We start from the raw sequence: 26,321 nt of genomic DNA on the forward strand, positions 1-26,321 counted from the left end.
TTGGAAGGCAGAGGCAGGCAGATTTCTGAGTTCGAGGCCAGCCTGGTCTACAAAAGTGGGTCCAGGACAGCCAGGGATATACAGAGAAACCCTGGCTCGAAAAAACAAACAAACAAACAAACAAAAACAAACAAACAAAAATGACTGACATAAGTTTGTGAGGAACTTTCTTGATTATTAGTTGATGCAGGAAAACCCACCCTGAATATAGTTGACACAATTTTTTATTTGGGCTGTGGACACTTCTGTGAATGTAAAAAGTAGCTAAGTCACAAGAACATACAAGGATATACTCATTTCTCAATCCTTCTGAATGCAGACATGTGACCATCTGCCTAGGCAACTTTCATTAGATAAAAAGTGACAAATTGTAACTTCTAATTACAAGACAAATTAAGACTTTCTCCCTAAGATGGTTTGTTTAGAGCATTTTATTGTAGTAATAGAAATAAGAATGGAAGACTCATAAAGTAACAAGACATATTTATAAGTTCTCATCATGTATTTTTCAAGTTCTGTGATATTTTTTACACACAATAATTTCTACACACCCTTTGATTAACATGGATGTTTGCTGAAATTATAAACAAAATGTCTAGACCAACTTCAGGCAACCCAGGTAACATTCCACTCTAGGCTCTAGGCTCATCAACTCCCCTTCAAGTATTTTGAACAACTATAAAGTGCAACCCATGACCTGACTCCATATTCCTTCTCACAACTTGAGCTGAGGATCTTTGCTTTTTTTTATTTTTTGGAGGCCCTATCTAGGGAACCCAGAGGTAATGTTGACACCCAAAACCTCAGAAGACAGAGGAGTCACAAAACTCTCAGCAAAGACACCCTCCTGGACGTGAAGACTTACTGGTCACTAGAACCCCAAGGCATTAAGACCAGAAAACCTGGAGGAAACAGAGACAAAGGGAAAAAAAAACATCAACAAAACAAAACAAAAATCCATGCATCTGACAATTACATATGTAGAAATCAATACATAAACCTGTAATAATCTCAAAATTCAAGTAACTAGAGGACAATCTAAGAACACACTCTACAACAATTTGGGAAACCTGACAGCACTAAGCCACAGATGCCTTACTGTAGAACACTCTGGCTGTTTCATCATAGGTGAAGCACAAGAAAATGATCTTAAATCCAATTTTATGGAGATGGTAGATGTCTTTAAAGAAGAACTGCATAAGTCCCTTAAAGAAATAGAGGCATGCACAATGAAACAGGTGAATTAATTGAATAAAATGTTTAAGACATGAAAGTGGAAATAGAAAAAATAAAGAATGAAAAAAGTCGTTAGGAGAGAGAAAATGTAATGAGTGACTTTCTGAAGATAGTCCAACATTTTGGACAGATGTGATGGATCTCTGAATTGCAAGGCCTTCATACATTTCATTTGAGGATTCAATCTTTCCTCTAAGTATTCTAGAGTATAATTTTCCCTGGCATATAGCCCATCCTATTGGATGCAGATCAACAAACATGTACTCCTTTGTAGTAATGCTATGTAAATAAATTAATGATTTCTTACTAGTATATATAATTTTATAGAATTACTAAATGTACATAAGTAATTTTGAGCTCTTTATTGAAAAGCTGCAGTTGAAGTTCTGTAAGACTTCTTGTGTCACAGACTAATTGCATTAGGATAAAATGCAGGCTTAGAACAAATTTATAATCAGAGAAACTATTCTTTCTATGATAGATGTGAATGCATTTTCTGATAAGTATTTTCACAAACTTAGAATGAACAATTTCTAGGACGTTCAAAGACAAAAGATAAAATATTGACTAGAATTATCTGTACAAAACTTCAAAATGAATGAGACACTAGGCAGATGATTGACCCCCTTGACATAAAATTTAGTTAAAACTTGTATGAACTTGTGGAGTTACTAGCAGCTAATGAATATATAATTAATAACCAATCACAATGGACTTGCAGGTAAACATTCTTCCTGACATTCCTTATTTGATTTTTTGACTTGTATTAATGTTGTGAACTTGCTAGTACCTTTTATAAAATAGAAGCTTGGAATACCATATGATCATGTATCCTGAGAAAGTGTAAGAATTGAATACAATAGGAAATACGTTCCCCCTTTTCTCTCTCTCCTAGAAATAAAGTCTAAAGCCTTCTTTTGAAGTGAGTACTTTTTCTTGTGAATGAGAATTTCTCTGGCTACACAAGGTTATGGAACATTTAGCACTGAGCAGGGAAGGCACTGTGTCCTAACTCAATACTCCACTATTAAACCACAGGTATTAATCATCAAAGGTGGGCAAATTTAACCACAAATAAGCCAGAAAGTTTTAAGCTTCCAGAAGCCATCAGCTTTCAACCATCAGGGCAACTAGAAGGAAATTTAAAAAGGAAAGAGGAATTAAAGATTTTCTAGAATTCAATGAATTGCACAAAATTCCAAGTAAATGGGGTACAATGAAAACAGAGCTAAGATGAAGGTTCATAGTTATGAGTGTCTTCATAAGAAATTGTAGAGATCTCATATTCACCAATTAACAGCATGTCAGAGAGCTAAGTTCAAATACAAGCACAGCCACCAAAGATAAATAGACAGAAGGAAATAATCAAACTCAAAACTAAAATCAATAACAAAAATCAAAGAGAACAAGTCAAAGAATCAGGCAACAAATATTTGGTTCTTTGAGGAAATCATCAGGATGGACAAACCTTTTTTTCAAAACTAACTAATAGAAAGAAAGCGAAAGCATACAAATTAACAAAATTAGAAATGAAGAGGAAGACATAACAACAGACACTGAGATCATTGGGTTTCACTTCAAAAACCGGTACTACAGAAATATGGAAAACCAAAATAGAAAAAATGAAAAGGACAATTTTCTCAATAGATACAATTTAGTAAAGCTGAGTCAAGATCAACTTGAATAGTCCTATAGCCAAAGTAAATATAACCTGTCATTTAATATCTCCCAAACAAAACCAGACAAGGTCAGATGGTTTTAGAGCAGGATTATACCATACTTTCAAAAAAGTGCTAATACTGATACACAAATTATTTCACTAGATAAAAACAGAAGGAAAGTTGTCAAAATTTACTTTATGGGAATAGAGTCAATGTGATCCTTAAGTCACACAAAGACTCAACAAAGAAAGAGAATTTCAGACCAATTGCTTTTATAAACATCGATTTAAAAATACTCAATAAAATACTTGTAAACAGAATTCAAAGATATATGAAAAATATCACCCCTATGATGAAGTAGAGTTCATTTTACATATGCAGGGATGGATCAACATACCAAACTCTTTCACTGTAATCTAACATATAAGCAAACTAAAAGGAAAAATTACCACAAGATTATCATATTCAATGTTGAAGAAGACTCCAACAAAATCCAACACTCCTTGATGATAAATTCTTAAAGAGAATGTCACATGCTTGAACATAATAAAGCCAATACATTGAAAGCTGACACCCAATATCAAATTAAATGATGAGAAAAAATATTCCCAAAAAAGCAATAATATGGTAAAAGTATATATTCTCTGTATCTATTCTGTATAGCACCTGAAGTTTTAGCAACAACAATAAGTAAAGGAAGAAGATCAAGGTATACAAATTGAAAAGGAAAAAGTCAAACTATTGCTATTCAGATACAGTAGTATACATAAGTGACATGATGCAAAATTAACTGAAAATATACAGTATACTTCCTATAAACAGTCTCTCTTCCTATTGATGCCAGATAAGGCCATCCTCTGATACATATGCAGCTGGAGCCATGGGTCCCTCCATGTGTTTTCTTTGGATGGAGCTTTAGTTCTTGGGAGCTCTGAGGAGTCTGATTGGTTGATATTGTTGTTTTTCCTATGATATTGCAAACCTCTTCAGCTCCTTCAGTTCTTCCCCTAACTTCTACATTGGGGTCCCAAAGCTCATTCTGATGGTTGACTGCAAGCATCCACATATGTATCAGTAAGGATTTGGCAAAGCCTTTCAGGAAACATCTATATCAGGCTCCTCTCAGCAAGCATTTGTTGGCATCAGCAATAGTGCCTGGGCTTGATGGCTGCATATGGGATATATCCCCATGTGGGGCAGTCTCTGGATGGCTTTTGCTTCAGACTATGCTCCACTCTTTTTCCCTGTATTTCCTTTCAACATGAACAATTCTGGGTCAAATTTTTTGAAAATGGCAGGGGACCCATTTTTCAACCAGACCCAATTCCTAACCTCTGGATATGGTTTCTACAGGTACTCTCTCCCCTTTGTTGGGGATTTCACCTAATGACATCCCCATAGGGTCCTGTGATCCTCTTGTTTCCTGGAATCTGGAACTTTCTGTTGGCTTCCCCCAGTTCCCTATCCCCAGTTTCAAGCTGTACTACAGAGAAGAAGTGATAAGGACTGCAAGGTATTGGCATAAATATAGATAGGTTGATCAATAAATTGATGTGAAGACACAGAAGTGAATCCATACCTATGAACACTTGATTTTAACAAGACACCAAAACTCTACAATGGAATAGATGAAACATTTTCAACAAATGATGCTGGTAGTAATGGATATCTGCTTCTAGAATACTACAAGTAGATCCATATCTATTACCCTGCACAAAAGTCAAGTCCAAATGGATCAAAGATCTGATCAAGAAACCCTGATATACTAAATCTTATAAAAGATGAAGTGGAGAATAACCTTGAAATCTTTGGCACAGGAGATGACTTCCTAAACAGAACTCTAGTAGCTCAGCCACTAAGATCAACAATTAGTAAATGAAACCTCATTAAACTGAAAATATTTTGTAAGGCAAGGGGCACTGTCAATAGAACAATATGTCAGCTTAAAGAATGGCTTAACCAACCCTATATCTGACAGAATATTGATATCCAAAATATATAAAGAACTCAACAAATTAAACATCAACAAAGCAAATAATACATTAAAAATGGGGAACAGTGCTAAGCAAATAATTCTTGATAGAGGAATCTAATGGCTGAGAAGCACTTAAAGAAATGTTCATTGTCCTTAGTCATAAGATAAATGCAAAATAATATGACTCTGAGGCTTTATCTTAAAACATCAGAATGGCTAACATCTAAGACTTAAAAGATAGCACATTCTGCAGCAGGGGCAAAGACAGACACCACATCAGGGTAAAAGGCTGGAAAACAATTTTCCAAGCAAATGGTCTGAAGAAAAAAGCTGGAGTAGCCATTCTAATATCAAACAAAATCGACTTCCAAACCAAAGTTATCCAAAAAGTCAAGGAAGGACAGCACATTATGTTGAGGTTGTGGAAGAAATGGAAGACTCCTTCATTGCTGGTACGAATGTAAACTTGTACAACAACTTTGGAAATAAACTTGGTGGCGTCTCAGAAAATTGGGAGTAGCTGTATCAAAAAAAAACAAAAACAAAAACAAAAATCAAAACAAGACAAAACAACAAGAACAAAACAAAAAAACAAAAAACAAAACAAAACAAAAGAAAACAAAAAAAACACAAAAAAACAAAAAAAAAAAACAAAAAAAAAAGCTATAACACTCCTAGGTATATACCAAAAGGAAACTCCATCCTACCACCATAAGAGTACTTACTCAATTATGTTCATAGAGACACTATTCATAATAGCCAGAAACTGAAAACAACCTAGATATCCCTTAATCAAAAAAAGAATAAAGAAAATGTGGTACACTTACACAGTGGGATACTTAACAGCTATTAAAAACAAAGACAATTTGAAATTTGTACAAAAATAGATGGCACAAGAAAATATCACCATGAGTGAGGTAACTAGACCCACATAGGCAAACATTGTACATATTCACATATAAGTTGGTACTGATTATAAAGGATAACTATGTTGTAATCCAAAAATGCCAAAAATGATATCTCACTGAGATTGGAATATAGACTAGGCATTTTCATTGGACATGGGAATACCACTGGACAAGAGTTGGTGTTTGGATGCAAACCAGAAGGATCATGTTGAGGAAAGAATTGAGGGAGGGAGTACTGGAAGAGACAACTGGATTGGGAGAATTCATCTCTGGAATGAGCTAGAAACCTACAGAAATAGAAATTCCTCAGAATCTAAGACAGTGAATTGAGGGTAACAATAACTAACCCTCTTTGCAATGGGTAATATGAAGCCTGAAATGTCCATCTCCTGTAGCCAGGCAAGATTTTCAATGGAGGGAATGGGACACCTGTCCTACTATAAAAACTTCATCCTCCAATTTCTCATGCCTACAAGATGTGCAGGGGTAAAGTTAGAACAAATATTGAGGGAATGGCCAACCTATGACTGGACCAACTTGAGATCTATTCCAAGAAATAGAGCATATCCTTGATACTGTTAACAATGTTCTGCTATACTGGCAAATAAAAGTCTAGCATAACTGTCATGAGAAAGACTTCAACTAGCAACTGATGGAGGCATATGCAAGAACCACAGCGAAAATTTCATTTGACTTTAGGGGATCTGTGAAAAAGGAAGAAGTTTTATTGGAGTCAAGGAGGTCAAGGAAACCACAAGAAAATTCACGGAATCAACTTACCTGAGTTCTTGGAGCCACACAGACACTGAGCCAACAAGGTATCATTCATGAGAATGACCTTGGCCCTTGGCACATATGTAAATTTTATGTAGCTTGGAATTCATGTGGAACCTTTAACAATGTGAGAACAGTCTCTCCCCTTTCTCTGTTGCCTGCCTTTAAGACATTTTCAGCTGATTGAGCTGCCTCTTCCTGCTTTAATAGGAGAGGATGTTCCTAGACTGTAATTTGTTATGACAAGGCAGTTTTATATCCATGGGAGGTCTCTCCTTTTCTGAAGAGAAAGAGAGGAGGAATGCATTGGGGAAGGTGAGCTCCTGGGAAGGACTTCAAGAAGAGGAGGAAGGTGAAGCTACATTTAGGATTTATTTTCTGATTACAGTTTCCCCTAACAGTTACTCCTTCAGGTTCCTTCCCACTTCTCCTCTAATCCAGATTCCTACTGTCTGTCACTTTTTAGGAAACTAATAGTTATCTAAAGAATACTAATGAAATAAACCAAACTAACTGAGTAGGACAAAACAGCCAAAGAAAATAAACAAATTCACACACACAGACACACACACACACACACACACACACACACACACACACACACACAAAACATATATAGATACAGAAACACACATTCACATACTCTATCTAATCAAAACCCCAAACCAGAAAACATAATATACACAAAGAACCTGTATGATAGGAAAGCAAACAAACAAAATACCCAAAGTTAACTTTCTTAAACAAAGATGCTCTAAAGATGCTGTCTTAGTTAGGGTTTTACTGCAGTGAACAGGCATTATGACCAAGGCAAGCCTTATAAAGGACAACATTTAATTGGAGCTAGCTTACAGGTTCAGATGTTCAGTCCATTATCATCAAGGTGGGACATGGCAGCATCGAAGCAGGCATAGAGTTGGCACAGATGAGAGTTCTACATCTTCATCTGTAAGGCTGCTAGTGGAAGACTGACTTCCTCACAGCTAAGATGAAGGTATTAAGCCCACACCTATAGTGACACACCTACTCTAAGACCACATCTCCTAATAGTGCCATTCCCTGTGCCAAGCATATACAATCACAGATATCATTAAGTGGAATCCATACTCAACAATGCTTGAATGGCCAAGAACCTCAAACTAGAAATGCCAGGGATCTAGAGAAAGACTGAATACTACTATTCTAAAGGAGTATAGCAGTTAAATGACTCCTGTTACATTTTTCTATACTCACAGATCTGTATCTTGCTCATTCATCATCTCAGAAGTATCCTCATGCAGCAGATGGAAACAAATACAGAGACTTGCAGCCAGATAATATGCAAAGCCTGAGGGACCTTCAAACATTCAGTCCTACAAGGGAGGTCACCATCAAATCTCCACCTCAGTGTTCAGGAAACACTGTAATAAAAGACAGAAACAGTATAAGATCATAAAAACTATCTTGATTGAAACTACTAGAATTGAGTCCTAGCTACACACTTTTATTAAAAAGCTAACACCAATGAAATTTATATGGTAGAGTTATTTCTACAACAGAACAAACGATCTACATTTGGGGTTGGTCTTCCTATCTCACATAATCAAATCAGGAAAAAAAAATTCCTCAAAGGTGCCCCAAATTCCCAGAGTTTTAGTGAATTCCTAATATTATCAGGGTTACAACCAAGATTAGCCATCATAAGTATACCTCTTGTCAATAAGACATACAATCATATCTCCTTATATTATGTTAATTTCCAAAGGAAAGCAATAGTTATGCCTAGCATAGTATTCAATATCCAATATACAACTGCAAATCAAGTATATGAATTTCCAGGGCATAATCATGCTTAACATGAAATAAAATTCCATATACAACTGCAATCATATTTTATCTTTTAGAATAGATTACAATTTCTTAATTGTAACACCATGTAAAATCAAATTCAAAGCATTGTTTACTTTCAAAGTACACTGACCTGAATATACATTATCATTCAAAATAAGAGGAAAAGAAACATAAAGAGGAAATACTGGAACAAATCAAGATCAAATCTAGGTAGACAAACCCCAAATCCTAAATTTCTGTCCATTGTGGATAAATAGCTCTTCCTATCTAGTTTCATGACTACAATATATTTCTCTGTCTTGGGCTGGTTCCATTTTTTTGTGTGTAGCTTTCTTTGAGCGATATCCCACAGCTGTGGACCTTCTTACATCCTGAATGCTATATCACCATATAGGCTTCACTTTCATACCTTCACAAAAAGCCTCTCTAGGCATCTATTCAGGGACTTCGCTGCAACCTGGATGTCCTCAGTGGCTTTCCATAACCACGTAGGAAGACCCCATGGCGCTTTAACTTCTGTATCCTTCATTAATTTGAACAAAAGAACTACATGGTGGATGTTGCCAAGTTCTTTTGCCTGCTTAAGATAGAACCTGCCTGCTTCCTTGAATAGTTTTTTCATAAATTTGATATGTTGGTTTTCTGCTATAAACAGATCAATCCTTAGGACATTTTTTTGCACAAGTTGCAGGATTAGCTTGGTGGATTCTCACCTCGAGGAAACAATTCCCTTTATTACATTACTCCTTATATCTTTCAACACTAGGTATGGCTCCCACAAAAAATTTTCTGGTGCTCTTTTTTCTCCAAACTTAGTTCTAGCTCATCCCCTGAAGAATGAGTACCATCAGGAAAACAAAAGACAAGAAGCATTAGTGATGTGGGAATAAAGTACATCTCTACTGCTGGTGGGTGCTTAAGTTGGTACATACATGATAAAATCAGTGTGGAAATTGCTAAAAATATCTAAAAATAGAACTAACTGGTGACTCACCTATATCACACTTGAGTGTAGAAAAGATAGCATGGTTATCTAGTGATACTTGCTCAGTCATTTTTGTTGCTTTTGTTTTCAAAATAACAAGGAGATGCAATCAGCTGTAACTAAATTTGCTAGAGAGTATATGGAACTTGAAAATACTATATAGTAAATGCGTTAAGTCAGGCCTATAAAGAGAAATGCTACGTGTCTGTAATCACATTTGGCCTAGCTTCAACTTTTAGATTTTATGTTTAACTTGGAGTATCTGTGGAGATAAGGAACCCTAAATGGCACATGGCATGGAAGAAAGGAAGAAGCCTTTATGGAAGGAGGGAATGACAGAACACATGCAACATAATAGGAGGAGGAAACATTAGAGATTACAAGTTTAGGTAAGCATGAGGATAGGATTATGTCTGTTATTCCCTTATGGAATGCCACAATTTAGGAAGTTTATTAAAAATATTATAGTTAAGTGGCATTACTCTTGGTTACAGTCCAAAACTTGATACTACAACACTTTCTGAAGAAACCACATACTCGAGTAATAGAACATGAATAAATAAAGTTATAACCAATCTTGAAATTTAATTCTTAGGGCTTGCTGTTATATAGTGGCAGAAAGTTCTGTTTATGCTACTAGCAGAGAAAGTAATCAAGCAGATTACACATCCGTGATCCCTGACAACAAGATTAGTGACTCATTTTAAATACACTGTGTACATATATATCATCTAGGTTTAAAGTAATATATTCCTGTTGTCTATTTTTCTGTGTTTACTTCTAGATCATAGGAACTATTTTACTGTTACCTAGAACTGATTTTAGAACGAGGACAGAATACTTTGTCTTAATAATTTCATGACTACCTAAACATGAATACACAATATTGTTTAAAAATAATAATTATGAATATTTTCTATCTGCATTGCGTAGTGCCATAATAAGTAAGTATTTCAAACTACTTATTAATAATATGAAACAAAAAAAACTGTTAAATTTTCAGATAGTTATAATACTTCATAAAGTTGTCAATAAATTACACTGGGAAGGAGAAATAGAATACATCAGTTTCTCCATCTATGGTTATTGAGATTTTGGCCAGGTATAGTAGTCTGGGCTGGCATTTGAGTTCTCTTAGTGTCTGTATAACATCTGTCCAGGCTCTTCTGACTTTCCTAGTCTCTGGTGAAAAGTCTGGTGTAATTCTGATAGTCCTGCCTTTATATGCTACTTGACCATTCTCCCTTACTGCTATTAATGTTCTATCTTTTTTTAGTGAATGTGTTGTTCTGATTATTATATATGTTGGGAGGAATTTTTTTTGGTCCAGTCTATTTGGAGTTCTGTAGGCTTCTTGTATGTTCATGGGCATCTCTTTCTTTAGGTTTGGGAAGTTTTCTTCTATAATTTTGTTGAAGATATTTGCTGCTCCTTTAAGTTGAAAATCTTCATTCTCATCAACTCCTATTATTCATAGGTTTGGTCTTCTCATTGTGTCCTGTATTTCCTGGATGTTTTGAGATAGGATCCTTTTGCATTTTGCATTTTCTTTGATTGGTGTGCTGATGTTCTCTATGGAATCTTCTACACCTGGCATTCTCTCTTCCATCACTTGTATTCTGTTGCTGATGCTTACATCTATGGTTCCAGATATCTTTCCTCGGGTTTCTATCTCCACTGTTGCCTCACTTTGGGTTTTCTTTATTGTGCCTACTTCCCTTTTTAGGTCTAGTGTGGTTTTGTTCATTTCCATTACCTGTTCAGATGTGTTTTCCTGTTCTTCTTTAAGGACTTCTACCTGTTTGGTTGTGTTTTCCTGTTTTTCTTTAAGGACTTGTAACACTTTAGCAGTGTTCTCCTGTATTTCTTTAAGTGGATTATTAAAGTCCTTCTTGATGTCCTTTACCATCTTCATGAGATATGCTTATATCCGGGTTAGCTTTTCGGTTTTGTTGGGGTGCCCATGACTAGGTGGAGTGGGAGTGCTGTGTTCTGATGATGGTGAGTGGTCTTGATTTCTGTTAGTAGGATTCTTAAATTTGCCTTTTGCCATCTGGTAATCTCTGGAGCTAGTTGTTATAGTTGTCTCTGGTTAGAGCTTGTTCCTCAGGTGATTCTGTTAGCCTCTATCAGCAGACCTGGTAGACTAGATCTCTCCTCTGAGTTTCAGTTGTCAGAGCACTCTCTGCAGGCAAGCTCTTATCTCACGGGAAAGGTGCACAGATATATGGCCTTAAGAACTCCCTCCTGGCCGAAGACGAAGGCCCAAAACAGGACCTGTCCTGAAGCTGAGTTGCTTTTTCCTGTCCCAGAAGGTGTTAGCTTCTGTATTGTACACTCTCACATGTCCAGAATACACTCTGAGGAGTCCTGGAACCAAGATGTCTGCAGCTGATGCTCAGGCAAAGCACTCCAGCACTGGGCAGACCCCTTTCCTCTGGCTGGGAAAGTGGCCAAATACCTGGAGCCTGTGCAGAATACTCTCGGCTGGGTCCCGGAACCAAGTTATCTGTTGCTGATGTCAGTCAAAGCGCTTCGGCACCGGGCGGACCCCTTTCCTATGGCCTGGACAGTTGCCAGTTGTCTGGGGCCCGAAAAGTGGGCTGCCTTAGAAGCTCTGTGGCTCCCACCTCTCCCAGGAGATTTTGGCTTCTGTATTCCGTACTCTCACCTGTGCAGAATACACCCGGTTGTGGTCCCAGAACCACGATGTCTGTTGCCGATGCTCAGGCAAAGCAATTCTGCACCAGGCGGACCCCCTTTACTCTGGCTGGGAAAGTGGCCGGATGTCTGGGGCCTTTGCAGAATACACTTGGCAGGGACCTGGACCAGTCTTGTGCTTCTTCAGAAAATTGACACAGTACTACCAGAAGATCCAGCAACACCTCTCCTGGGCAAATACTCAGAAGATGTTCCGATGTGTAATAAGGATTCATTCTCTATGATGTTCATACCAGCCTTATTTATTTATTTGGTTAATATTTTTTATTATTACGTATTTTCCTCAATTACATTTAGAATGTACATTTAAAAAGTCCCCCATACCCTATCCCCCACTTCCCTAACCTCGCATTTCCATTTTTTGTTCCTGGCATTCCCCTGTACTGTGGCATATAAAGTTTCCATGTCCAATGGGCCTCTCTTTCCAGTGATGGCCTACTAGGCCATCTTTTGATACATATGCAGTCAAGAGCTCCGGGGTACTGGTTAGTTTATAATGTTATTGGACCTACAGCATTGCAGATCTCTTTAGCTCCTTGGATACTTTCTCTAGCTCTTCCATTGAGGGCCCTGTGGTCCATCCAATAGCTGACTTTGAGCATCTACTTAAGTATTTGCTATGCCCCAGCCTTGTCTCACAAGAGACAGCTATATCCGGGTCTTTTCAGCAAAATCTTGCTAGTTTATGCAACAGTGTCATCGTTTGGAGTCTAATTATGTGATGGATCTCTGGACATGGCAGTCTCTAGATGGTCCATCCTTTTGTCTCAGCTCCAAACTTTGTCTCTGTAACAGTCTGGCGGTTCCTCAGAAAATTGGACATGGTACTACTAGAGGATCCCACAATACCTCTCCTGGGAATATATCCAGAAGATGTCCCAACCGGTAAGAAGGACACCTGCTCCACTATGTTCATAACAGCCTTATTTATAATAGCCAGAGGCTGGAAAGAAATCAAATGCCCCTCAACATTGGAATGGATACAAAAATTGTGGTACATTTACACAGTGGAGTACTACTCAGCTATTAAAAAATGAATTTATGAAATTCCTAGGCAAATGGATGGACTTGGAGGGCATCGTCCTGAGTGAGGTAACACAATCACAAAAGAACTCAAATGATATTTACACACTGATAAGTTGATATTAGCCCGGAAACATAGTATACCCGAGATATAAGATACAATTTGCAAAACACATGAAACTGAAGAATGAAGACCAAATTGTGGACACTTTGCCCCTTCTTAGAATTGCAAACAGTCACCAGCCTTATTTATAATAGCCATTTGCTCGAAAGAACTCAGATGTTGCTCAACAGAAGAATACATGATACAGAATGGATACAGAAATTCTGCTTTATTTAAACAATGGAGTACTATTCAGCAATTACAAATAATGAACTTATGAATTTCTTAGGCAAAAGCATGTATCTGGAGGATATCATCCTGAGTGTGGTAATCCAATCACAAAAGAACACATATGATATGTACTAACTTATAAGCCGATATTAGCCCCCAAACAGACTACTCAAGATACAATTTGCAAAACGCATGAAACTCGAGTTGAAGGAAGACCAAAGTGTGGATACTTCATTGGTTCTTATAATGGGAAACAAAATACCCATGGAAGGAGTTAGAGAGACATTTTGGAGGTGAGAAAAAAGAAAGGACCATCCAGAGACTGCCCCACCTGGTGATGCATCCCATAGACAACCACCAAACCCAGACAATATTGCATATGCCAGCAAATTATTTTGAGAGGACCATGGAATAGCTATCTCTTGTGAGGCTATGCCAGTTCCTGGCAAATACAGAATTGTATACTCACAGTCATCTATTGGATGGTACACAAGGCCCTTAATGTGGAATCTAGAGAAAGTACCCAAGGAGCTAAAGGGTCTGCAACCTTAAAGGAGGATCAACAATATGAACTAACCAGTAACCCCCTGAACTATGTATCTAGTTGCATATGTGGCAGAGGATGGCCTAGTCAGCCATCAAAGTGAGGAGAGTCACTTGGTCTTGTGAAGATAATATACCCAAGTACAGGGGAATGCCAGGGCCAGGAAGCAGGAGTGGGTGAGTTGGCAAGCAGGGTAGGGGAAGGTATAGGAAACTTTCGGGATAGCATTTGAAATGTAAATGAAGAAAATATCTAATAAAGATGAGTTAAAAAATATTAGCAAAACCTTATATTAGCACGTTAACAGCACATCCTAAAGATCTCAAATACAAAGAAGAAATGACACCCAAAAGATGTGGTGGCAGGAAATAGTAAAACTCAGGGTGGAAAAAAATAAAATAGAAAGAAAAATACAAATAAAATTTTGGAACAAATATTGGTTCTTTGACAAGATCACTAAGATCAACAAACTATTATTCAAGTTAACTAAAATAAAAAAGATAATATCCAAATTAGCAAAATCAGATATTAAATGGGGGGACATAACAACAGACACCTGATAGGTCAGAAAGTTTTGCAAAGTGCTTCTTCCTCCTAGAAGCACACTTGCTCAACCATATTAATTGCTGCTTTATTCATAATTATCTGCAACTGGAAACAACCTACATGTCCATAAACTGAAGAATGTATAACAAATATGTTATATTTATACAATGGAACATTACTCAGCTTTTAAAAAATGGATGGAAACAGAAAAAAAAATACAAAAAACAAAAAACAAAAACATAACCTGAATAACGTATCCCAGTCCCAGGAAGATAAATATGCTATGTGTTGATTTATATGTTGATATTGACTGGGCTGGATAGTTTTTTGTCAATTTGCCACAAAGTAAAGTCCCCTGAGAGTAGGGAACCTCAATTGATAATATGTCTCCATAAGATTGGTCTGTGCAGGCAAGACTGCAGGGCAGTTTCTTAATTAATGATTGATGGGGAGGATTTCTGCCAATTGTTGATACTGCCATCCATGTGCTTGTGGTTCTGAGTTCTCTATGAGAATGCATGAAACCATGGGGAAATAGGCACTAAGCAGAATGCTGCAGACATTCTGGGCCCCTTTGTCTGCGTGGAACGGATCTCTCTTCACAGGTGGGCAAAGCATTGTATGAAATGATAGACAGATACACAGAGGAGAGGTTGTGTAGAATCTGAATGTAATGTGTCAAATTGAGCATCAAACTTTTTATACAGAAGAGAATAGGAAAGTTGGGTGACACACAAGCAAGGTACAAAGAGGTTACTGGATTCTTACAGAAAACGGAGGAATACAAACTCAGAAGGTCTCACAGGAAACACCTGGGATACAATTCACTGTTAACAACTGGGATCAAAAAGAGCTCCACCAAAGATCCACATAATCTTAGAAGCCAGGGTCAATGGCTTCATGCCCTTGCTATAGTTCCTATTTTAGTCTATTGTATAGACCACCTTCCCCCTAGGCCATTGTAAATACGTGTATATGGGTGGAACTCAGCTATCTATAGTTCTAAGTATGTACTCTGCTTCCTCCTTAGGTCTCAAACTTCCTTCTGCCTAGATGATGATAAATTCCTGTGTAGGGCAGTGACTTAGCTTTTATTCAAAGTGGTAGTATAATACCAGAGGCAATTCTGAATGCCACTGAATAGGCAACATTCTTACTGAATTCCAAGCCCATGGTCAGCTCAAGGACTTTCTAGGATATTGGAACACTGGCGAAAGCTTAGCTATATCAGAATTCAATCTTAAAAATCACTTATAATAAGATAACACTAAAACAGAGCATGTGGATCCATACACCAGACTAACGCGGGAATAGGGGATGAGTATATGGGTTAATGAGAAGGCCAAAACTCCAGAAGGTGAGCTTCCATGAAACTCTTTGCCTCATGAGCGCTTCCAGGCCTCTGGGCCTGTCAAGCTGATTCGACTGGTGTGCGTGGCAGCAGCACCCATCCACGGTCTCTGTATCAGCTCCTGCCTCTAGGTTCCTGGCCCATTTCAGTTCCTGTTCTGTCTGTCTTCAGATGATGAATAGCAATGAAGAAGTGTAAACCAAATAAGTCCTACCCTCCCCAACTTGTGCTTGGGTTATAGTTTTTGGTGACAGCAATAGAAAATTTAAGACATTCTACATTACATATGTGATGGCCTGTCTACAATCTGTAGATCCAGTGAAGTTAGGTATAGAGGAAGGGACTTGGGTGCATAAATGGATGCCCATGGTATGGGGATATAGAATGGATATTATTAGTGGACAAAGGTGGATAAGAAAGAGAAGATCAGGTAGCATGGTGGAGGGAGATGGGGTTGAATAAGGATATGCAGGAAGAGATATTTGAAAGAGAAGTATTTGATGAATGATGACCGAAAGGTGGAGGAACTGGAGAGGATGGGAGGTAGTGAAAGAACCGTGGGGAGTAAAATTTGGGGGGACTATAAGCAGGGTCTATTAAATGAGAAATTAATATTATTTTTAATTTTACTAGAATATTAAGCATGGCAGAGGGGCTCCCAGGAATGTACATTTTACCTCCAAAATACTGGGCTTTGATGGATTCTTGGTGAGGTGAACCACTTAAAAGCTCTTACCACTCTTAAACACTTAAAAGCTGGTACCACTCTGTTACCACTCATGCTGTTGTAGAGTTTCTGTCTACTTGCTGCCCTCACATCACATCCTTTATAATCTATGGATTGTATGAAAATTTAAGGGGGATTCCAGCCCCTCACTGGGCAATATCATTGCCACCCACAGTGTTAGTTAGATCTAACTTTCTCAAGGATTGCAGCTGATGCAGATTAATACTTCAACCACCATCTTGGAAAGAATTACTACGAAAAGCATGCCTTTTTTTTTTTTTTCAAAAGTCAGGCTGGTGTTCAGATGATTATTATTTCCTTGTACCTATTTCCTCCCTCTGATTCCTGATATGATTTAAAAAAAACATTAAGTCATTCCTGATATGATTTAAGAAAAACATCTGTTAATGAACAGATGTGCACCCTGAGGATTCACAGTAGAAAGGGATGATAGGTTTTTACATAAAAGTTTAGTTTTGTGATTCTTTTAAGATTTTTGAAGGATTATTTTTTGAGATAGATAAAAACTATTCATTTATGTATAACAGCAAATTTCAGTCTACCAGTAAGAGAAACTGGCTGAAAAAAAATACCTTACTTGCTTACAACTTGTTAATCTATGACAAGTTTTTTAGTTAGAAATGTGTGTTGGTTCTTGGGAATAATATTGGATATTTATAAACATAATTCATAAATAGCTCATCATAAAAGTATAGTGAGAAGATGCTTTTCCTTATATATTCTCATAATTATTCACTAGAAGAAAATAGAAAGTAACCAGTATAAATTTTATACTAATTGAAAGATTGTGCAGAGATATGTAAGGAGTGTGAGAAAAATAAAATTGGTGCTTTGTTCCATCCACCAAATATGAGTGTATATGGAAAGTGGTTGAAGCTTTGCACTGTCCAACAAATGTGTGTGTGTGTGTGTGTGTGTGTGTGTGTGTGTGTGTTTGTTTGTGTGTGATTGTTTGTGCTTCTGAAAGCTTGCTTCTTCTACCATGTATGTAAATGTGTCTTGCCTGCTTTATATGCCATCTAACCAACATCCCCTCCTTGAATCACTGAACACACTTTCACAGCTACTCTTGGAAAGGCAAACAGACAGCAAACACACAGAACCCTACTGGGCATAACTTGAACATGTATGAGACCACCCACCTCTTCCAGTGACACCCTTCCTCCAACAAGGAAACACCTAGTCCAACAAGGTTACTCATCCGAATACAGCCTATGGGGTGATGGGAACCAATTACATTAAAACTACCACACCTACATAGCTACATGCATACATATATTCATGCATAAGAGATAAACAGAGAAAGAAGGTGAGAGAAATAGAAAGAGAGAGAGTGATAGGTAGATGATAGAGAAATAGTTGCATACATATCTATATAAATACATTCAATCATTACTTCACACATACATACATACATACATACATACATACATACATACATACATACATACATATATAGATGATGGATAGACAGATAATGATAAGTGATATTAATCTAAACACTAAAGACATGGTGCCCTTTAATTCACACACACACCCTGAGCATTGTTTACAATCCTCAATTAAGACATAAAGGTTGGACATTCGAACTACAAAGACATATAAAAACAAAACCACAAAACTCACAATGTTCATTTGGTGTGCATAGATTTGATTAATATCTAGGATTTCCTTTTTTGTGTATATTATGAGAGATTACACCCTAAAATCTTTCTCAAACTTGTCCATTATTTTAGTTACTACTGTGTACAACCTGATACTTATAATCCACTAGATAGTAATGTTACAGAAGGTATTTATTGTGCTGAAGATATTCAGTCATACCCCTCAGCTCCAAAATATATATTTTAAAGACACATAGTAAGGAACGATCTTCCAAATGACCTCAAATGAAACTGTAACCTGGTGGAAAATAACACAGCACAGGAAGAAGTTTACACATAAAATTTATATTCATGTGAATATTGGTCAAAATGATTACAATTGTAAAGTTGAATTACATAGTGGTATGTCTTTGAAACAATAGGAAAAAATGATGTGCATACATTGTGTTTTCCAAAAAGAGTAGGAAATGTAAAACATTTAAGCAGTGGCATGTTGATTTCTAATGCCAGGAGATGACTAACATAGCAACAGACTAAGAAAGTATCCTCTTCAAAAGTTAAAAAAAAAAAAAACAGCAACAACAAGAAGAGAACAACAATCACAAGGAACCATGTCATCCGTTGCATCTTGAGGAGGATGTGCAGCAATCTGAACATCGTTCCAAGGACTTTAGTAGATGTCTATTGCTTTGTCAGCCTGACAGGATTGTGTTCAACCATCCATGTCTGTATACTAAGGTTGGGAACAATCCATCGATGATGAGTGACCTAAAGATGATGAGTTCTACTCCCCACTCTCCTTGCTGCTCTGGAGACTTCAAACCTGAGGGGAGGAATGTTATATTGATGAGTATGAGAATGCTCAAATCCTTTTTGTCTACATTGTGTAAATGTGGCATCTCTTTAAGTGAAGTGTAAGACCTGCTTGGCCAGAAGGTACAACCAGAAGCCTGTTGAATAAAGATGCTACTATAGAGACCCCATGTAATGAGAAAGGTCTTTTTGAAGTAACCTTGGACAGAGGTCGAATTTAAGATCCAATTATTCAAAAATGGCATGTAGGCACTACTCTTGGCCTTATTGTCATACCGAGAACATCCCCAACACTAATCAGAGATGTATGGCTAGTGATCAGAGGTGAGTGGGTAATGGACATTGGGAAGAAATGAGACCCTATGAGCCATGAAAAATAGATAGGACCCCAATGGTCAGAGGGGAAATACAAGAGGGCATCTTTGTGAGAATTTGGAAATCTAAAACTCCTTTGTACAGGTAAACTAGTATGTTTGGTTGGGAAGAGTTTAAATTTGCATGTTCTTTCCTTGACATGAGCTCAAAGACTCAGCCTACCTCATGCAGTGGAGCCCATTCCAGGTACTTCCTAACAGCTAGCAACTCTTCATCAGAGACTAGAGCATCTGTCCACTGTAGTAAATGTGGTGCCAGATCAGGAAGCAGTCTGAGCACTCACCAAAAACCTGGCTGACAGTTCCACACTAGTTCTTCTTCTCAGGAATATGTTCTTCTCCTGGATCTAAGTATGAATCGTGAGGTGTACATCATTTTAGTTTCTGCATTGAGGAAATGAGCTTTTGTTCTAGGCTGTACTTCTTAATGTTCAGCTCAGGTACTTTAAGCTTGGGTGGTCTGGAGGTCCATTTGGGAGTTAAATTTAGAGGGGGGGTGACTAAGTGTCTCCATCAGAGGAGAACATTGCAAGGTCATTATTGGTCAGAAAGGCATATTTGATGACCACTTGGGAAAATGAGATCTGAGGCCCCTGGTAACTCAGAGTCAGTAGATTGAAATATTTTTGATCAAAGCAGAAGGATCTGAGGCCCAATTAAATAGACTTAGTAAGTTTACTCCCACAGGGGCATATTTAGAATGTCTTAGAACCCTTTGGATATTGGTGGACGGTAGCTCTCTATTAGAACAGGGAGGGCTGGTAGATCCTTTGGTGAAAAGTGGAATATTTCAGGTATAGTCTAAAAGCCAATTCCGTAAAAAGATAGTAATTGGAATACTTTGGGTAAGGAGAGACATATGCAGTATCCCTATGTGCAGGAGAATTGTTTCTGCCCGTCTCAGGTTTGGTGATCTAAGATTCTCTAAAATAGGAGGATGGTGATAGGAGCTTCATAGGATTGTATAGAATAGTTTTATCCTGTTATTCCTATGTCTGCAGCACTATTGATAAGAAATTGAACACTGATTGATACCTTGAGAATTATAGGACATTCCAGGTACTCCTTCATCAGCTCCAAACATGAAATCTCAATCAAGAATACACATCATTTGAATGTCAGTGGTAGGCATGACAACAATCTTAGAAGTCTTTTAAGAGGGTGTAATGTGGTATTTTCTGGTTTAGTGTCTTCCGTATATATATGTCCATCCACACATTCCTCTGCATGGTGGCCAGGATATCTCTGTCTAAGGTAACAAAACAAAGATAGTAATCTGATTTACCCTTACCTTGATACTCTTCTGTTTGGGATTTCAGTCCAGAGTGTTCAGAAATCTCTTAGGTCAGAACAGTGCTTCCCAGACCATGGAAATTAGAAGTTATAGGTAGGACATACACTGGGAAGATGGTGAATCTGGGGGATTTCCTCAAACACACTGTGCTCCACACAGGTTGGAGCACTCTCTGTTGAGAATGTCTAAATCTTCCTAAAGTAAGATAGGGGAGGAGCTTGGGCAGTTTTGCACAGAAGTAGGATGGTTGTGCCCTTCATCAAAGAGGTAATGTGGCAAACTTCATGAGAATAAGGAAGTTTAAGCACTCTGGTCATAAGCAGCATTTCTGTGACACTTTGCAAATGTGAAATTCTAAACCTACTTGTAAGAAGGGTAAAATCTCTGGCTATTTTCAATAAATAAGAAATACCATTTCACATTGGTGAAAATGCAAATACCTTCTGGAGAAGAGGGAGTCTCAGTATTGCTTGATCAGCTTACAAATCTTTTTTGCAGAATTTAGTATATCCACATATTTTATGTGGTGTGTGGGAAGCAGGCAGCAATTGTTTCAGTATTCCAAAAGGTTGGATGGTTATCTTTGGTCTATGAAACCTTTAGTCAGATGACATAAGAGCAAGGCCACTTTTCTTGAATGGAGGAATGTCTCCGAATATTTGTAACAGGAAGAAGTTTGGAAGTAATCATAGACAGTTGGAATATTACAGGCACACATAGTCAATATGACAAGATCTATTTACACTTTACAAGAGAGGGTAGGTATGTGTCCACCACTGGAAAAAAAAAGGAAATATTTCAGTCCAATATGGGCATTCAAGAAGGCTTTGTTGCCAAGTAGACACAGGGAGAAGAGGAAATATTTATGACTAGATGTGGTGTGTCTGAGGCTCCCATAGGGAGAGGGAGAGGCACTGAAGCCCTGGTATGACTGGATGACATTTATAGACCTCTTCGACAGAAGATGTGAATTTGAGAACCGCTGGAACAAAAAGAGTCATTCTGGTGCCCCTTTCAAATGAGGAGTTCGATGTGAGACACAGTTAAATGGAAATTTTTGCCCTCCATCAGATAGAGAATAGTTTGGAATTCTTTCTGATCAGAGAGGGTAATTATTGAAGACCTTTTGGACTGGAAGTGAAGTTTGGGGCCTGGGGCAGGTAGAGATGATCTCAGGCCCGTCAGGCTTACAAGACAGATATTGGACCCTCATGTATACAGAGGGTGCATTTGATATATAACGGACACAAATTAGTGGTCTAAGTATTGATGTTTAGGAGTAGAAGATTAAAGCAGAAATAGTGTCTGCTAAATGTCCCCAACCTCTTTAGGGTTAAGGGAGTGACCTAGCCTACCTTAAGCAGGAGAGGTAGGACTGCTTCACAACTTAGAAGATTCCCATCTTCACATACACCTTGGTAAGCCTGGCAGCAATACAAGCATTATTCACCAGGCATGACTGTATGTCTCTAAGCACTCTTGAAGCTTATCATCAGTTATATGGGTGTTTGCATGAAGGATGGTATGAAGGATAGATGACCTTAGTTTCAGGCTCTGTTAATGAAGGGCAGAATTAAGTGAATTATAATTTCCTAGAGACCATCATTGGAGGGAAATGATCTAAAGCTCATGATTGGAGTGTTATATTTGAGGCCCATATGTATGTAAGGATGCTCTTAGGATACCTGGATTTTGGTACCCTTGGGAAAAATGAAAATTCTGAGATTCCTATAGTAAACTCCAGTCATAATTATAACTGACCTTGGGCAGAAATGGAAGGTTTTGGGTATTGTTGGTAACAGCAGTAGGTCATGAAGGCCACCTATCCCAAGTGAAATTCTGATGACCCTTCAAAGGTGATGGTGTGAGATACCTTGAAAACAGGTTGAGTAGCATGTGTTCATACCTGCAACTTCTATGAACTTTCTGACCTGTTTTGTTTAAAAAGAAAGTACCTGGGGCTGGAGAGATGATTCAGTGGTTAAGAACACTGACGGCTCTCCCAGGGCTCCTGAGTTCACAAACATCTGTAATGGTATCCAGTGCTCTCTTCTAATGTGCAGGCACACAAGCATAGAGTACACTGTATATATAATAAATAAATAAATACTTAAAAGAGAAAGGAGCAAAGGAATGAAGGAAGGAAGGAAGGAAGGAAGGAATGAAGGAAGGAAAGAAGGAAAGAAGAGAAAGAAATTAAGGAGGGAAGAAAGAAGGAAGGAAGAAAGAATGAAAGAAAGAAAGAAAGAAAGAGAGAAAGAAAGAAAGAAAGAAAGAGAGAAAGAAAGAAAGAGAGAAAAAAAGGAGGGAGATAGAATGAGGGAGGGAGAGAGAGAAAGAGAGAGAGATAGAAATAAAAAGACAGAAAGCGAGAGAGAGAGAAAAAGGAAGAAAGAAAGAAGGAAAGAAAGAAAGAAAGAAAGAAAGAAAGAAAGAAAGAAAGAAAGAAAGAAAGAAAGAAAGAAAGAAAGGAGGGAGGGAGGGAAGAAAGTAAGAAAGTAAGAAACAGAGAGAGAAAGAAAGAAAAAGAAAGAAAAAAAGAAAGCAAGAAAGAAAGGAAGGAAGGGAGAGAGAGAGAGAGAGAGAGAGAGAGAGAGAGAGAGAGAGAGAGAGAGAGAGAGAGAGAGAAAGAGAGAGAGAGAGAGAGAGAGAGAGAGAGAGAGAGAGAGAAAGAAAGTAAGTTACTTAGTTTCAGGCCATGATTAACCAAATAGCAGGAGCAAGTCACCACACTGTGTAAAAGGGAAAAATCTAGTTTATCTTGGGTAGCAGGAGAACAGAATGGTAGTGCATAGTTTGCTTCCATCTAGTCTTCCCACCTTCCATTATCCATATATTGTATATACTGTTGGGAAGAATACAAGGAACAATCAGCACAATCTTCCAACAGGGAGAGTGGTTGTCTGACCTGAGGTTGTATTTGTCTGTACCTATCTATAACTGAGAGACAGGAACACAGCATTTCTGACACCTAACTCTAGGAAGATTGCATGTATATTAGTTTTCTTTCTATGTCCTGCCCTCTGCCCTACACTCAGAAATATGTGAGAGCCCACTGTGAAGTTGCAATTGTGTTTGCCTTGCAATCTTTCTAATAGAGAGTGGCACTGAGGTAATATGAGTTTAAGTCAAGTTTAAGGTGCCCTTGGAATGAATAATCTTGGGCATCCCAAGAGGCTATATCTGAAACTCCTATGACTACAGGTAGAATAAATGAGACCCTCTTGGCCATGCGATCCAAACCTGAGGTCTCTGTCATCATTGCTCCATGGCACATACACCCTTGGCCAGCAATTAGATGTCTATGTTCCTTGAGGTTGAAGGAGGTAATCATAGCCCCTTTTTGTACTACAATGAACTGCATGTGAGTGGACATCATTCTACCTTTTTCAGTGGGAATGGCATAAAGCTTACTTAGTCTGGGGCATCTTTTTTTATTAGATATTTTCTTTATTTACATTTCAAATATTATCTACTTTCCTAGATTGCCCTCTGAAAATCTCCTATGCCTTCTCCCTCCCCCCGCTCCCCAACCTACCTACTCCTGATTCCTGGCCCTGGCATTTGCCTATAATGGGGCCTAGAGCCTTCACAGGACCAAGGTCCTCTCTTCCCATTGATGACCTACTAGGCCATCCTATGCTACACTTGTGGTTAGAGCCACAAGTTCCACCATGTGTTTTCTTCGATTGGTGGCATAGTTCCAAGGAGCTCTGGGGGGTACTAGTTAGTTCATATTGATGTTCCTCCTATGGGGCTTCAGTCCCCTTCATGTCCCTGGGTATTTCTCTGGCTCCTTCATTGAAGACCTTATGCTCTGTCCAATGGATGACTGTGAGCATCCACTTCTGTATTTGGCAGGCAGTGGTTTGGGACATCTTTTGTCACAAAAGAAATGACTGAGTCTCACTTTCAACGAAACTGAAAGTTTGAGGGTATTTCCACTAAATGAGTACTTTAGACAATCTTGGGCAAATAGAGAAGGTCTGCAGGAGGTTTAGTCATAGGAGGAATGTCTGACATTCTCTTCAGTGAAAAACAAAACAAAACAAAGGACTGAGGTAACTTGGGAAGAGAGGAAGTACTGGGCACTTAGGAGTAAGAGAAAATAATGAGACCTGGTTGGTACAATGGTATGCATCAAAAACCTTGGAGAGGGGGTAAGTGCCATGCAACATCCTGTTATGCATGAATGTCCCTTTTACCTTGATCAGTAAAGGAAGTTCCTCCACTGCTCTTCAGCTTCCAAATCTTCCATAGTTGGTAAAAGTTTCATATCCTGTGTTTAATCTGCGGGAGTTCAGACAACAGTCCAAGCCATTTCTAACAGCCTGGATGTCTGTCCCTGGCTAGGTTGCCGCCTTCAGTTTGTCTTAATATGTACATATATAGGCAACAACAATTCATTTAGATTGGAAAGCATAACATAGGATCCAGTCAATAATTATATATATATATATATGACCTGGGACCACAAACATGAGAAAAACAATATATTTCCCCTGACATAAAAGGGAAAGGCTTGAATCTTACTTAATTAGAGAATATAAATTTGGTATAGTTCAAAGTCATAAGTGAATGCTTGAAGATACAAGGCACCATGCACTTTTATTCAAAAGAGCATATCTAATGGCATTTTAGGAATAAAGAAAAGTGTGACCTTTCTTTGGTCAAACACAGTGGTTAACGCCCCCTCCCTTGCAGAAATGGACAAGATCCAAGGCCATATTTTGGGGGAAGGAAAAGACCGAACATCACTCAGCCTCACCCAGGTTAGTTCTCTTGGCTACTTCAAAAAACAAGGAGTGTGAGAGGAATCTGGTGAACAGAGGAGTTATGAGAACCTCTTCTCAGAATGGTAAGCTCCAAGACCACCTTCAACAGAGAAGAAATCGTGAATGTCTTAGTTCCTAAAGTAGAGGTCCCCAGTCATATTTTGCAGGTCAGAAATATCCAGTTCACCCATGGTTAGCAGGGGAAGTTTCTAGGTTTCATTGGGTACTGGAGGAATGTTCAGACTCTGCCTCACTAGCTTCCAAGTATTTCCTCCATATGCATACCCTGTGTAACAAATTTGAGAGTCCAGTCAGTGATCACAACAATCTCCCAGCATAAGTATTTATGCAAGCATTGACGTTTCATCGAGGCTGTGTTCAGCTGCATACATCAGTGAATAAGAGATAGGAATGGTGCATTTTGATGACCATTTTTGAGGCACAGGATATGAGAGCCAATTTTAGATTTCTATTTTCTGTCCTATGATCTAAAAGGATAGAAAATGTGAGGTGTCATTGGTCGTGTATGTATTGTATGGATATGTTTAAAGCAAACTTAGTTAATAGGGGTATTTGGGAGGCACAGCCAGAAGAGAATCTCTGGTGGTTCAATAATTGCACAGATGGAACTGAAGTGTCCTAGTACAGAGAGTAGATGTCTGAAACGCCCCTTTGACACAGGAGCTAGTTCTGAGAGCCCTTTCAATAGTCTTTGATTTCCCAGGACCCCCTTTGCAGAAACTGAAGTTTTAAAATCCACTTGGTGAATTGAAGTAGACAATAGTCCCAGATTCCTACTGGGAACACAGGGAATGTTAGATTCTC

Source organism: Mus musculus, chromosome Y (assembly GCF_000001635.26).
Source record: "Mus musculus strain C57BL/6J chromosome Y, GRCm38.p6 C57BL/6J".
In the NCBI taxonomy this organism is placed as follows: domain Eukaryota; kingdom Metazoa; phylum Chordata; class Mammalia; order Rodentia; family Muridae; genus Mus; species Mus musculus.